The following is a 15,678-nucleotide window of genomic DNA, read 5'->3' as shown; positions in this document are numbered from 1 at the left end:
TACCTATTTCTGTAGAATCTTCCAGTGTGATATCAGCACTGTGTTTGTAAAAACTATGGTTTATGTTTAAACAATACTTCGGTTTTTTACTTTAACATTTTTCATAAACAGGTAAAACATAAAATTTTCATAGCAGAGAACAATTAAAGAATTGTTTAAAACTTGGTTTTACTCATTCTTCTAAAATTAAACAAAACATTCTGTGTGTGTCCATTTCTATCTGTCTCAATAAATAGTTGATGAAAGATAGGAGTGCCTTGCTGGCTCAATCAGTTAAGCATTTGACTCCTGATTTCAGCTCAGGTCATGATCTCAGGGTCATGAGATGGAGCCACGAATCAGGCATTGGGGGTGGAACCCACTTAAGAGTTTCTCTCTCTCTCTCTCTCTCTCTCTTTCTCTCTCTCTCTCTCTCTCCACACCCCTGCTTCTCCCTCTCTCTTGCTCACACTCTAAAAAAAAGAGAGAGAGAGACAGATGGATGATATATAGACTATTTCTTTGTCTTTGATTAAGACTAAATAAGATAGGGGTGCCTGGGTGGCTCAATCAGCTAAATGCCCAACTCTTGAATTTAGCTCAGGTTGCGAGATCGAGCCCTGCAATAGACTCTGCACTCAATGGGGAGTCTGCTCAAGTTTCTCTCTCTCTCTCTCTCTCTCTCTCTGCCCCTCCCCCATTCCCATGCTGTCACTCTCTCTCAAATAAATAGATCTTTTTCAAAAAAGTAAATAAAACTGGTTTGAAAGGTTAAATGAGCAGATATTTAAGTCCCTCCCTTATATTCAATACTTAGAGGAATTACAGATAAAAATAGAAAAATCGGTTTGACAACAGTGACATTAAAAACTACAAAAATAAAATAAAATGAAGTATTCAAATTGCTGGGAGAAAACTGTCAACCAAAACATCACATTCAGTAAAACAATAACCAATAATGAGGGATAAATAAAGACACTCTTACATAAAATTGAAAGAGACTAGTCCAAACATATTATTAATTGCAATATTTATAAATAGAATAAACTTTATTAAAAACAGTGAACATTTTTTAATCCAGCCATATGCTTTTTTGCAAAAAAATATATCTAAAACAGTTTAAGATTTAAGATGAAAGGATGGGAAAAGATGTAGTAGCAAATATTAATCAAAAGATAGCTACTATATGAATATCAAATTTTTATATACTAATAAGAGGGTCATAACAGCCTATAATGCACAAAAAACAAATTAGAAATGTAGCAATATTTCCTAAAAATATACTTACTAAAAAAATTTAAACATTTTACTTCTAGAAAAATTCTTACAAATATGTAAGAAGCGTTCAATATGGGGATATTCATTACAACAATGGGGGAAACGGTAAAAACCAAAACTAAAGGCAATAACAGACATGCCCATCAAAAGGGAAGTGAGTTAATAAGTTGTAATGTTGTCATACCATACATACTTCAAAGTAGTTAAAGTAAACAAATCATACCTGTATCAATATGGATAAAAGTCTTAAGAGAAAATTGAATGAAAAAATTATTTTAAAAATTTGATAGGTTGTACAAATGTTCATAAATTATTTTCCCTTTATTCTATACATTTGCTGAGTAACTTTGAGACACTCTTTAGACTCTAGACTCATCTTTGTTAATTTCTTTGTTCAATTTGCCAGTTGAAAGTATGACCCAAGAGGAGACTTATAAACCACTTCAACCTTAGTGCTGACCCACTTGTGGATTTTTTTTAATATATTTAAAATTTTAATTCCAGTATAGTTAACATACAATGTTATGTTAGTTTCAGGTATATAATATAGTGATTCAACAATTCCATCCACTTGTGGATTTTATTTTATTTTTTTTAAGATTTTATTTATTTATTCATGAGACACAGAGTCAGAAACACAGAGGAAGAAGTAGGCTCTATGCAGGGAGCCTGATGTAGGACTTGATCCGGGGACTCCAGGACCAGGCCCTGGGCCAAAGGCAGGCGCCAAACCGCTGAACCACGCAGGCGTCCCCACTTGTGGATTTTAGAACTCTTTTACCACCATGGGAATAAGCCTTGCTGCTGCAGGCTAAGAAACAATGTGAAACAAAGGCAAGCATTACCCACGAGTCCTTCTGGTCCAACCAATGCACAGCCAACTTGGGAGCAGAACATAGATGTGGGAGTAGACCAAGAAATGCTCAGTTAAGCCCAGCCCAAATTACGGACTCACAGACCATAAGGTAAACAAATGGCTATTGATTTAAACCACTACATTTGGGGATGATTTGTTATACAGAGAAAAGTAAGTGATATGCCCATGTAGAAATGAAACTTTGGCAGCCAACTTTGTGGCTCAGCAGTTTAGCGCCGCCTTCAACCCAGGGCCTGATGCTGGAGAACCAAGATAGAGTCCCACGTCGGGCTTCCTGCATGGAGCCTGCTTCTCCCTCTGCCTGTGTCTCTGCCTCTCTCTCTGTCTCTCATGAATAAATAAGTAAAATCTATTAAAAAAATGAAACTATATCATTTTCATAAGTTCACAAAACAAGGCTTGTGTAACTTGCTTAGCAGAATTATTAAACACAGATCGAGATATGCACATGGAAGTTCATGATAGTGATCAGTTTTGGAATGAAGGATGGGAATACAAGTAGGAAAGGATGAAGAAGCAATTTTTAAATTACCTATAGAATCATTTTTCTTAAAAAATAAAAGAACTGTCCAGAAGAAAACATAAGAGAAAATCTTTATGACTCTAGGGCAAAAGTGTTATGACACAAAATTCACAAACCATAAAAGAACAAAATATTGTTCAATTGGACCTCATCAAATTTTTAAAAGCTCTTTGCAAAACATTACTAAGAAAATATAAACATAAAGGAAACTGGAAAACGTATTTGCAATGCATATATCTGACAGAAGACTTGTATCCAGAATATAGTTTTTCAGAAATAAGAAAATAAATAGGTCATTTTTCTAATGGGAAAAATAAATAGGCCATTTTCCAATGGGAAACAAATACATGATGAGATGCTCAAAATTGTTAGCCATCAAGGAGGTGCAAATTAAAGCCACAATGAAATTTCACCAACCATCAGAATGGCTGAAATTAAAAAGACTGAAAATAACAAGTACTAAGTGAGGATATGGAGCAACTAGAACTCTAGTCGGAATATAAACTGGTACACTTTGGAGGAAAATATGGCAGCTCTTTTAAACTGGACTAACATCATACATCCCAGAAACCCTTCTTCTAGTATTCAGTGCATTTTTTAACTTATGTCCACATGAAGAATTGTACTTGAATGTTCCTAGTTGCTTTATTTATAATAGTCTAAACTTGGAACAATCCAAACAGTCATCAACAGGAGAAAGGATAAACAAAGTATACATCCATATAACTTTACACTACCTGCCAATAAAAAATAATTTCCTGATAAATGCAACATGGATGAATCTTGAAAACATTACGCTGAGCAAAAGAAGTCAGATACAAATAAGCACATACTATGATTCCACCTAGATACTATAGAATACAAACCTAATCTCATTATAGGAAACAGATTAGAGGTTGCCTGGGGGGGTCTAGGGTGGGAGATTGGACCAAGATAGGGTACAGGATAGCACCTGGATGGCACAGTCAGTCTTGGTTTTGGCTCAGGTCATGATCTCAGTGTCATGAGATCAAGCCTGCATCAGGGGGCTCTATGCTTGGGATTCTTCCCCTCTTCTTCTGCCTGTATCCACTGGTCTCTCAAATAAAATAATTAATTAAAGTCCAAAAAAAAAGCGCACCAGAAACTTTTGGGGAGCAATGGACATACATTTTTTATTGTGTTGGTGGTTACACAGGTGATATATTTACCAAAATTCATCAAACCATATGACCAAAGTGGGTGCATTTTATTGCATATAAATCACATCTCAATAATGTTGATTTCTTTAAAATATTTTAAAATATATGAAAAATATTGATAGTTTTAAATTCTGAATATTGAATGCTGTGTTATCCAGGGTGCTAACAAGATAGGGCAATCTCACCTAAAATTTGAAGAAAATTTCATGAAGGGAATTTTAAAAGAGATATGTGCAGGGGCGCCTTGGTGGCTCAGTGTTTGAGCATCTGCCTTCAGCTCAGGTCATGATCCTGGGGTCCTGGGATCAAGTCCTGCATCAAGCTCCTCATGGGCTTCTTCCTCTGCCTATGTCTCTGCTTCTCTCTCTGTGTCTCTCATGAATAAATAAATAAATATTTTTTTAAAAAAAAGAGGTATGGACAGAGTTAAGTATGTTGGGGCATTCAGGGATTTGTACCTACAGGCCAAAGCAACGAGAAGAGTATAAACTGTCCGGGTCCAGATGAACACCCGATGAACAACCCCTCTCATCCTCTCAGATACAGAAACAAAGACAATGAAGTAGGTAAGAGAGAACACAGACATTTGGATTTCTTAATGTTACTGGAGAAAATGTACTAGGAAACAATGACCAGAAATAAGGTTAAATAGGTTTTGAGTTTTTTTAAGCTGAGGGCATGGGTGTAGACATGTAGGGCTTCATAAGCCAAAATAAGGACCTTAGTCTTTATCCTGAATCCATTCAAAAGTTTCATGTTAAGGAATGCATAAAAATAATTTCATTTTTAAATGATTACTCTAATTTTTTTCTTAGATTCTAAAAGTGTAATCACTATTAGGCATGGATTTTTTTCACTAAATTTGATTTAGAAATAGCATATACTGCAGCATCGCTGATATAGCAAGTTAGAACTATTATATATACAGTTCTGATGAAATATTTTCTAATTATTTTGTTTTTACCATTTTCTCTAGTTTTTAATTTGGTTCAGGGTGATTACTTTGAAGTAGAGTAGTTTAATTTGGTTAAAATTATTAATTATTTATTTTTGTGATTTAATCTGCTCCCTATTTGGAGGTATTGTTTTCAGCAATATTTTCTTCTTTATTGACTTTTTAAAATTACATCCTTTAATTCATCTAAAATTAATTTTACTATGTTATAAAATAGATGCTTAAAATGATAGTGAGTGCAGCAGCCAAGAAGCATTTAGCAGTGCCTTGCATATAATAGGCCACAGTGATGATTTGTAGAATGAGCCTTTGATTGTCAGGACTAATGATGATAACATTTTGCCCATGCATTTTAATGTTATAGACATCACTTTTATCATTAATTACACTCGAATATTCATACTACAGTGTTATAATAACAAGATGCAGTTCTTTTTTCATTAATTTTTAAAATTCAGTTATCTATTAATCATGATCAACCTTCTACAGTTAACTTAAAAATAATGAGTTGACTGTTTAAAAATTTTAATGGATTCATAAGTCATCTATGAATTTTTAGATGCAATGAGTGTGTGGTGTTGACCTAAATACCAAAAAGCAAGCACAGAATATATCCTAATTGACCTGAAAACAAACACTTTTCCAACTTATGTACCAATGCCAATGCTCCAATCCTATGGCTGTTTTTGGTTTTGTTTTTCCCTCATGATAAATGCACTCTTTAATCCCCATCACCTATTTAATCCATCCACCCATCCTCTCCCCTCTGGTAACCATCAGTTTGTTCTCTGCAGTTAAGAGCCTAATTCTTAGTTTCTCTCTCTCTCTCTCTCTCTCTCTTACTTTGCTTGTTTTGCTTCTTAAATTCCTCATATGAGTGAAATTATATGGTGTTTGTCTTTCTCTGACTTATTTTGCTTAGCATTTTACTCTCTAGTTAAATCAATGTTGTTGCAAATGGCAAGATTTCATTATTTTTATGGCTGAGTAATATTCCATTGGATGGATAGATAGATAGATAGATAGATAGATAGATAGATAGATAGATGATAGATAGATAGATAGATAGATAGATAGATAGATAGATAGATAACCTTTACCCTTTCATCCATCAAAGGACATTTGGGCTGCTTCTGTGTTTTGGCTATTGTAAGTAAGTAATACTGCTATAAACATAGTGGTTCATGTATCCTTTTAATTAGTGTTTTTGTATTCTTTGGGTAAATACCTAGCAGTGCAATTGCTACATCATAGGGTAGTTCTGTTTTTGACTTTTTGAAGAACCTCCATACTGTTTGCCACAGTGGCTGTACCAGTTAGCATTCCTACAAGAGTGTACAAGAGTTCCTGTTTCTCCACATCCTCACCAACACTTGTTGTTCCTTGTGTTCCATTCTGACAGATGTGAGGTGATACTTCATTACAGCTTTTTGATTTGCATTTCCCTGATAATGAGTGATGTTGAGCATCTTCTTATGTGTCTACTGGCCATCTGGATGTCTTCTTTGGAGAAATATCTGTTCCTGTCTTCTGTCCATTTTTAATTGGATTATTTATTTTTGGGGTGTTGAGTTTTGTAAGTTCTTTACTTATTCTGAATACTAACCCTTTATGACTATGTCATTTGCAAATATCTTCTCCCATTCTGAGGCTGCCTTTCAGTTTTGTTGATTGTTTCCTTTGTCTTGCAGAAGCTTTTTATTTTGATGTAGTCCCAATAGTTTAATTTTGCTTTTATTTTACTTTATTTTATTTTATCTTATTTTAAAGCCCAGAATCTGTGTCATCTTTTTCTCAAGAACACCATTCTTACAGCATCACAAATACTAAAATAACAATGGAGACATTTATAGTAAGGTGACAAAGGGAAGCTGTGTCTCCAGGACAACTCCAGTACTTATTCTTCATTACTCGAAGCAACACACAAAAATATGAACCAGAAAAGTGCCTAAAACCCAACTTAGACTGAATAAGAGAATAAACATACTTGCATCATTATTAAGTATATCCTATTATCTCATCCAATCTGCTGTATGTCTTTACCATAAAATGTTTTTAATTTCTGTCCAGAAGATAGGGAGCCCTTCAGTTACACCCAAAAGAGCGAAGCCATCCAGAAAGGAGACAGATCAAAAGCATCTGAGAGTAGTTGGGTCTACACAAAGGAAGCCACAATCATTGGGCAAGTGAGATCCAAAAAAGCAAATCTCTTCGCCTCTTAGCCTTTAATAGCTTATTTTTTAAATAGACACTTAGATTTAGATTATCTCTAGGAATTCTGAAGTTCCGTGCTTGGGAACCATGATGTTGGAGAAAAAGATAACAAAGATACTGGACAATGAAAACAAACCAGCTAATGACTGAGTGCAAAATGGAGCAGAGGTACAATGTTTGGAGAATGTGTCTCCAGAGGCCCAGGCATGATAGTGCATACAGACATACAGACATAGTGCATACAGACATACAGACATAGCTCAAGCATCTGGTGTGTAAGTTGGCAGCAGGAAAAAGTGAAAACATGGAGGGTGATTCTCAACAGCACCTGAATGTCTCTCGTAAGGATGTGCAAAATATTTCTGTAAGTAAATGGGAAGCCCTTCAATCAAACTGGGTTTGATCAAAGCCAAACTTTGATCTGACTCAACATCATCCTGAAACACAACTCTTTCTGATCACACCTGCTGTCATCAGAGGCAGCTATCCCCGCAAGAGTTGCATGCCCCCTTCCTCCCTATAGACTGCTTCAGGATATTGGTAAAGCCATTTCCCAAAACCATGTAAAAATTTAAACAATCTTTTTCATTTTTGAACAATAACATATTAATGTGTATAATATTTAAACAATATCAAAGGATATACAATGAAAAGTAAGACTTCCTCCTATGCCTAAGTATATCAATTTCCTGTGCATCCTACCACAGGACTTATATCATAGACACACACACACACACACACACACACACACACATTAGAAGTATATACTTTTCTTACAAAATGGTATATACGTACAAATGAAGAAACTGAAAAGCTTCCTCATTTTGCTTTTGTCTGCCTAGGATTCCAATACATAGCTTTTCCATAGTATATATAACCAGCTCCTACTGATGAACCTCTGTTTCCAAACTACTGCTATCATGACAAGGCTGCAGTGAATATCTATGCACATTCGTCATTTTGTACATTTGTAAGTAAATCTTCAGGATAAAACCCTCACTATGAGATTCCAGGGTTAAAGCAATCGTGTATGTATAATTTTTAGTATATATAATTTAGAGGACAACAATGGCTGAGTATACCTACTTGCATATCTTTAGCCAGACTTGTTTGTTTCAATTTCTACTCCTGCCACTACTTCTACTTTTTTTTAAGATTTTATTTATTTATTCATGAGAGACACACGGAGAGAGGCCAAGACACAGGTAGAGGGAGAAGCAGGCTCCATGTGGGAAGAACAATGTGGGACTCGATCCCAGGACCCCAGGATCACACCCCGAGCCAAAGGCAGACACTCAACCACTGAGCCACCCAGGTCGTCCCTGCCACTTACTTACTTAGTGATTAGGCAAATTGCTCCTTTCTAGACTTCAATTTCACCATCTAAAAAAGAAATGATAATCATACTTGCTTTTCAGGATTATTTTAAGAACTAGTTAATGAATATATATAACACTCTTAGAATAGTGCCTGCCACAACATAAGCACTCAAAAATGCTAAGTATTTTTAGTTCAATTATTAGCCCATAGCACACACAAATGCAAGTTTGCATTATCAAATTTTTTCACCTTTGACAATCTAATAGCATTATCCCCTAACATACCATGGTTTTAATTTATATTAGGCTCCTATTTCAGAAGTAGTTAAGTATGTTTTCATACTTGTAATTTCACTTGTTATTTCTTTCTGTGGACTATTTATGATTTTACTCCTATTTTTGTTGGATTATTTATTGCTTCCTTATTGATGAATATAAAGTCTTTATAATTAAGATAATTAGCTTTTTGCCAATGATAGGCATTACAAATTTTTTTCTAAATTTCTTGTTATTTTTATTTTCTTAATAGTTATTTTTGCCATGCAAATGTTATTTTTATTTTTAGTCAAACTTATGAATCATTCTTTATATGGCTTCTGGATTTTATATGGCATTTAGAAATACTTTTTTACAGCAAAAATTACTTTTTAAATTTTTTCTATATTTTATCCTAATACTTTTATGGACTAACTTTTTACACTAAAATTTTTGCTTCTTATGAATTCAGGATAGGAGCCAATTCTATTTTTTTTCCAGATGGCTATGCAATTGTCCCAGCATCGTGCCTTGAATGAGTCATCTTTTCTCAACTGGTATCTCAATAACCACCTTTAACACACACCAGATTCACAAATTTATTGATCCTGCATCTGGACATTTTATTTTGCTTTATTCAACATTATTTATACAAGAACCAAAACCAACCTTTAAATAACTATATTATTATAATATATTTAATATCCTATAGGACAAACTATACATCCCCTCAGTGTGTACATTCAAAAAACAACAACTTTTTTTTCAGAAGTTTACTAGTAATTAGTATTTATTTTAACATAAGAAAATTAAAAACAGCTTGTGTAGTTTATTCTAAAATACTCCAAGGATAGTTTTCAAGGAGAATGTTAAACATACAGATTTACTGGGAGAGAATAAATATTTTAATAATATTGAGTTTTCATATCTAAGAGAAAATGTCTTTCTATTTATTTAACTCTTCTTGAGTATCTCAGTGGTATTCTAAATGTTCACTTATTTATATGTTTTATACTTATTAAGTTTATTCCCAGATATTTAATCACTTTGTGGTATGGTTAATAGGTGCTTCCCTTCAAACGTATTTTTCCATTCTGTTTTCTCTTCTATGTGGGAAAGCAACTACTTTTTCCTTTTATTTTTTATTTTTAAATATTGTATTTATTTATTTGAAAGAGTGATAGCAAGAGAGATCATGAGTAAGGAGGAGAGAGAGAAGCAGGCTCCCTGTGAGCATGGAGCCCGTTGTGGGGCTTGATCCCAGTTCCCCAGGCTCATGACCTGAGCTAAAAACAGAGCCTCCAACAGCCACCCAGGTGCCCTGCAACTACTTTTTTCTTGATTCATTCAGCCAACCCACTGAATTTTCTTATTGTTCTAGTAGATTTTCAAGTGACCCACCTGTATCTTTCCTTACTTTTTTTTTTTTTTTGAGAGAGACAGAGTAAGTGAGCTGGGGGAGGGGAGTAGGGCAGAGAAAGAAGGAGAGAGAGACTCTTAAGCAGGCTCCATGCCCAGCATGCAGCCTGATGCAGGGTTTGAGCACATGAAGCTAGAATCATGACCTGAACAGAAATCAAGAGTCACACTTAACAGATTGAGCCACACAGGCGCCCCTTACCCACTTGGGTTTGTTCTTTTTTTAAGATTTTATTAATTATTCATGAGAGACACACAGAGAGGCAGAGACACAGGCAGAGGGAGAAGCAGGCTCCTTGCAGGAAGCCTGATGCGGGACTCAATCCCAGGCCTCCAGGATCAGGCTCTGGGCTGAAGGCGGCACTAAACCACTGAGCCACCCGGGCTGCCCCCAACTTGGGTTTTTTTTTTTTTTTTTTTTTCCAACTTGGGTTTTTAATGCAACATTCCACACTACCTGCAAATATTTACTTTGTCTTCTTTTTTTGGAATTTACCCCTCTTTCTCTAATTTTATTACATTAGCCAGACTTCAATAAAGAACAGTGTCTTCATAGATCAATGTAACAGAATAGAGAATCCAGAAGTGGACCCTCAACATTATGGTCAACTAATATTCGACAAAGGATGAAAGACTATTCACTGGAAAAAAGACAGTCTCTTCAATAAATGGTGCTGGGAAAATTGGACATCCACATGCAGAAGAATGAAACTAGACCACTCTCTTGCACCATACACAAAGATAAACTCAAAATGGATGAAAGATCTGAATGTGAGACAAGATTCCATCAAAATCCTAGAGGAGAACACAGGAAACACCCTTTTCGAACTTGGCCATAGCAACTTCTTGCAAGATACATCCATGAAGGCAAGAGAAACAAAAGCAAAATGAACTATTGGGACTTCATCAAGATAAAAAGCTTCTGCACAGCAAAAGAAACAGTCAACAAAACTAAAAGACAACCTACAGAATGGGAGAAGATATTTGCAAATGACCTATCAGATAAAGGGCTAGTATCCAAGATCTATAAAGAACTTATTAAACTCAACAGCAAAGAAACAAACAATCCAATCATGAAATGGGCAAAAGACATGAACAGAAATTTCAGAGGAAGACCTAGACATGGCCAACAAGCACACAAGAAAATGCTCCTGCATCACTTGCCATCAGGGAAATACAAATCAAACCCACAATGAGATACCACCTCACACCAGTGAGAATGGGGAAAATTAACAAGACAGGAAACAACAAATGTTGGAGAGGATGTGGAGAAAGGGGAACCCTCTTGCACTGTTGGTGGGAATGTGAACTGGTGCAGCCACTCTGGAAAACTGTGTGGAGGTTCCTCAAAGAGTTAAACATAGAACTGCCCTATGACCCAGCAATTGCACTGCTGGGGATTTACCCCAAAGATACAGATGCAGTGAAATGCCGGGACACCTGCACCCCAATGTTTATAGCAGCAATGTCCATAATAGCCAAACTGTGGAAGGAGCCTCGGTGTCCATCGAAAGATGAATGGATAAAGAATCTGTGGTCTATGTATATGATGGAATATTACTCAGCCATTAAAAATGACAAATGACACCATTTGCTTCGACGTGGATGGAACTGGAGGGTATTATGCTGAGTGAAATAAGTCGATCGGAGAAGGACAAACATATGGTCTCATTCATTTGCGGAATATAAAAAATAGTGAAAGGGAATAAAGGGGAAAGGAGGAAAAAATGAGTGGGAAATATCAGAAAGGGAGACAGAACATGAGAGATTCCTAACTCTGGGAAACAAACTAGGGGTGGTAGAAAGGGAGGTGGGTGGGGGGGTGGGGGTGACTGGGTGACGGGCACTGAGAGGGGCACTTGATGGGATGAGCACTGGGTGTTATTCTATATGTTGGCAAATTTAACACCAATAAAAAATAAATTAAAAAAAAAAGAACAGTGTCTTAATGAACATCCTTCTCTTTTCCTGAGGGAATGATTTCCTAAAGAAATGATTTCTATATATTTTAGACACTGTCCTTAAAATATGGAACAATAATTCTATTTTTATTATGTTAATGATATGTTGATATATTGCATGGTATCAAGAATTTCTTATCAAGAATGGAGGATGAATTACATCAAATGCTTTTTCAGCTATAAAAAGATAATCATAGTGGGGTCCCTGGGTAGCTCAGTCCATTCTCTGCCTTTGGCTTAAGTCATGATCTTAGGGTCCTGGGATCCAGCCCTGCATCAGGCTCCCTGCTCCTTGGGGAGCCTGCTTCTCCCTCTCTCTCTGCCTGTCTCTCCTCTTGCTTGTCTCTCCCCCTTTTACTGTCAAGTAAATAAATAAAACCTTTTAAAAGAGAGAGAGAGATGAAAGAACCATTTTAAAAAGAATCTTATGATTTTTTTTGTATCTACTAATTTGGTGAGTTATACTATTGTGTTTTTTAATATTGAGCTATTCCTTTTATGTTTCAAATCTGTAACTCAGAAGCACTCTTTATTGCCTCTATGACTCTAATCTCTTGTTCTTGTTCTATTTGTGAGTTTCGTGAGGATACGGACTTGGGTAAAATTTCCCCAAGTGCTACAATGTATTAAAAAACACCACTGCATGCTTTTTACAGTATTTTAAATGGCATAGACTATCTGCTAAAACAGAAGGACAAGGACCCTGTACAGCATATTTTCACAGATGGAGTTCTCACCCTTGATCTAGGAAATGGGAGGTGGGGAGCATGGGATTAGGTAAATGGTTGGTTAAGAAGGAAAAACAGAATTGAATCAGAGTAAAAAAAAACGTTACCAGTAAAACAACAAATAATAAATCGATTTTTTTCTGGAGGCATCAATTACCTTGAAACTGAGGTCAAGAAACAAAAGCAAAAACAAGTTAGGACTTTGGGGTTTGAAAATAGAAATAAGTATATAAAATTTATGTGAGCTAGTGAAGTCTAGTAATTTTATAAAATCTTGTAGAAACAAAAATTAAAAGTTTTCTTTAAATATTAGTGTTCTGGGCACATGGGTGGCTCAGTGGTTGAGCATCTGCCTTTGGCTCAGGTCATGATCCCGGGGTCCTAGGATTGAGTATTGCATCGGGTTCCCTGCAGGGAGCCTGCTTCTCCCTCTGCCTATGTCTCTGCCTGTTTCTGTGTCTCTCATGAATGAATAAATAAAATATTTTTAAAATAAATAAATATTAGCTTTCTTTAAAATATTAACTTCTAAGATAATACCTACTGGAATTGTGAGTTGTTTCTGTGTTTTAGAGGATATCATGACTCTTTGTGACAGTAGTCTTCTTGGGGCCCTCAGAAGTATTCTGGTTGACTATTGCTAACATAAATCAGTTCCACCTTAAAATGACTCCAAAAATAAAAACTTAAACTGAGAGGGAGATGGGGAGCACATTTTATTTCTATTTTGGGGAAATTAAGGAAGAGGAATCATCACTGAAGAAGGAATACAAAACTGTACGAAGGAAAAGCTATGGGGGCTCCACCGTGTTACAGTAAAGTTGTTTTTACTATACTCTTTGTTGTATGCACCAGTGTGCAATTCCCACAATCACCAACAAAATCCTAATTGATGCTACTATAACTGTAGGCAATACCATACATCACAATCAAGTCCCCATGGAGTGATACCTTAAGCTTAGTAAGTGTTTCAGTTATCCCTCCAACCAATTCCCCACACAGTCATCAATACAGACTCATTCTAGGTTACTCTTTTCTGCCTAAGAAAAATAACAGGATACCAAGGGAAGTACTTTTTCCTATTCAAAACTGTGACTATGAAGAATAAAATGCAATGATGTGGAGTCTGAGTTTTCGAAAGCAGGTACCCAGTTGCAAAGAACAGTCCAAAAGAGCAGTGGGGCAGAGCAAAATAAGTCTTGCTTTACTTTTCAGAATTTAGATTTGATATGAATGAATGAATGAGGATAAGAGAATGCCATGAAGGTGAGGTGAATATAAAAGTTCACTTATTTATTCAACCTATACTTAATATATGGCATATTTATATTGCAAAGTATGTGCAATAAGACATGTATATCATCTTATTCAGGCTGCTATAACAAAATACCATAGACTGGGTGGCTTAACAACAGATATTTATTTCTCACAGTTCTGGAGGCTGGGAAGTCCAAAATCAAGGTGCCAGGAGAGCTGGCATCTGATGAGAACCCTCTTGCTAGTTTACAAATGGCTGTATCCTCGCATGCATGGCAGAGAGAACTCAAGTCTCTTCCTCTTTTTATAAGGGCATAAATCCCATCACTAGACTGCATCTTCATTACCCTAATATAATTCTAATTACTTCCCAAAGCTCCCACCACCAAGTACCAGCACATTGGGAATTAGAGCTTCAACATATAGATTTGGGGGAATAATAAACATTCAGTCTAGAACATATATGCAATATATATACTCACATAATTAGAAAATATTAGAAAACTTAAAGAATAAACCATGAAATCCCATGAGTGGCAAGCCCCTCATCTCATTGACTAACCAATAAAAGATCCTCAGCTCTCAGTATACATACAGAATGAAAAAAAAAAATCCACACTCTTGTGCTGAGAGCAGGAGCTAAGATCTGAAAAATACTCATTGGCTAACATGAAAGCTAAAAGTGAATTACCTATGAGTCCATCACACTTAGGAAACCACACCAATCAGAGATACCCCTAGTTCAGATATTTAGGCTAAAACCGCCTTTAATCTTCATAGTTCAAATATCTCTGACACAAATATTAGTTTATATGTTTCAGTTAATCCTGCAATGCAGTTACATGATGCAGAAGAAAGTTTTGTGGGTGGTTTACTTGCAACCTAAAATAATATGTACCTTGGGAAACATGTTCTAAATCCCAAACAACTGTTTTAAAGAAACTAATTTTGAAAGAACTTAAAGAATTTAAAGGAAAATTAACTGAAAGACCCAATGTTAAAGAAATGTATGAAATCTTCTGGAAAGAGAGCCAAGTGCACCTTAGTTCCAAATGAGTAACCAGGGGCTAATATCCCTCTCAGTGTCTTTCTTTCTTTCTTTCTTTCTTTCTTTCTTTCTTTCTTTCTTTCTTTCTTTCTTTCTTTCTTTCTTTTCTTTCTTTCTTTCTTTCTTTCTTTCTTTCTTTCTTTTATTTGACAGAGAGAGAGAGAGAGGACAAGCAGGTGGGAGGGGCGGAGGGAGAGGGAGAAGCAGAATCCCAGCTGAGCAAGGAGTCCAAAGATGATGACAATGAGGTGGGGCTAAATCCCAGGACCCTGAGATCATGACCTGAGCTGAAGACAGACACCTAACCAACTGAGCCACCCAGGCCTTTCCCCCCCACCACTCAACCCAGTGTCTTCTTCTCAATTTTTAATTGATTTTATGAGGTCAGTGAAAATGTGTAAGTCATGTTTGACATATCAGAATATAATTTTCTAGTGAAAAAGAACAGATATAAAAAAACTAAATTATTTGAGACTCTGCTATAAAGTACCATGATAACAACATGCTTCGAACAATATATTTGTGAATTCTCATTGTCAAGTCTCTAAGAAGAGGGTGTGTTCTCACTTTGATTCTACAAGTGGTAAGCTCAGAGAAGATATGTGATTTGTCTGCACAATCATACAGCTGTGGTGATGCTTGGATGCACACTTCAGTCTTGTGAATCCAAGTTCAGGGTTCATA

At 35.9% G+C, this 15,678-nt stretch overlaps 1 long non-coding RNA gene across 2 annotated transcripts in view; it reads left to right on the top strand.

Moving 5' to 3' along the window:
* Positions 1-15,678, top strand: part of LOC112647999 (uncharacterized) — a 58,656-nt gene that overhangs the window by 16,192 nt on the left and 26,786 nt on the right. Inside the window, exons 2-4 of one of the 2 annotated variants that reach the window (XR_003128648.2) lie at positions 4,303-4,404; positions 7,850-7,977; positions 10,525-11,800. This is a non-coding gene — a long non-coding RNA (uncharacterized LOC112647999). Of the gene's footprint in view, positions 1-4,302; positions 4,405-7,849; positions 7,978-10,524; positions 11,801-15,678 lie in introns of those variants that run through there. The other variant, XR_007412132.1, reaches the window with a different exon arrangement.

This window comes from Canis lupus, chromosome 7, assembly GCF_003254725.2.
Source record: "Canis lupus dingo isolate Sandy chromosome 7, ASM325472v2, whole genome shotgun sequence".
Lineage (NCBI taxonomy): Eukaryota > Metazoa > Chordata > Mammalia > Carnivora > Canidae > Canis > Canis lupus.
This window is presented reverse-complemented; position numbering and strand designations above follow the sequence as displayed.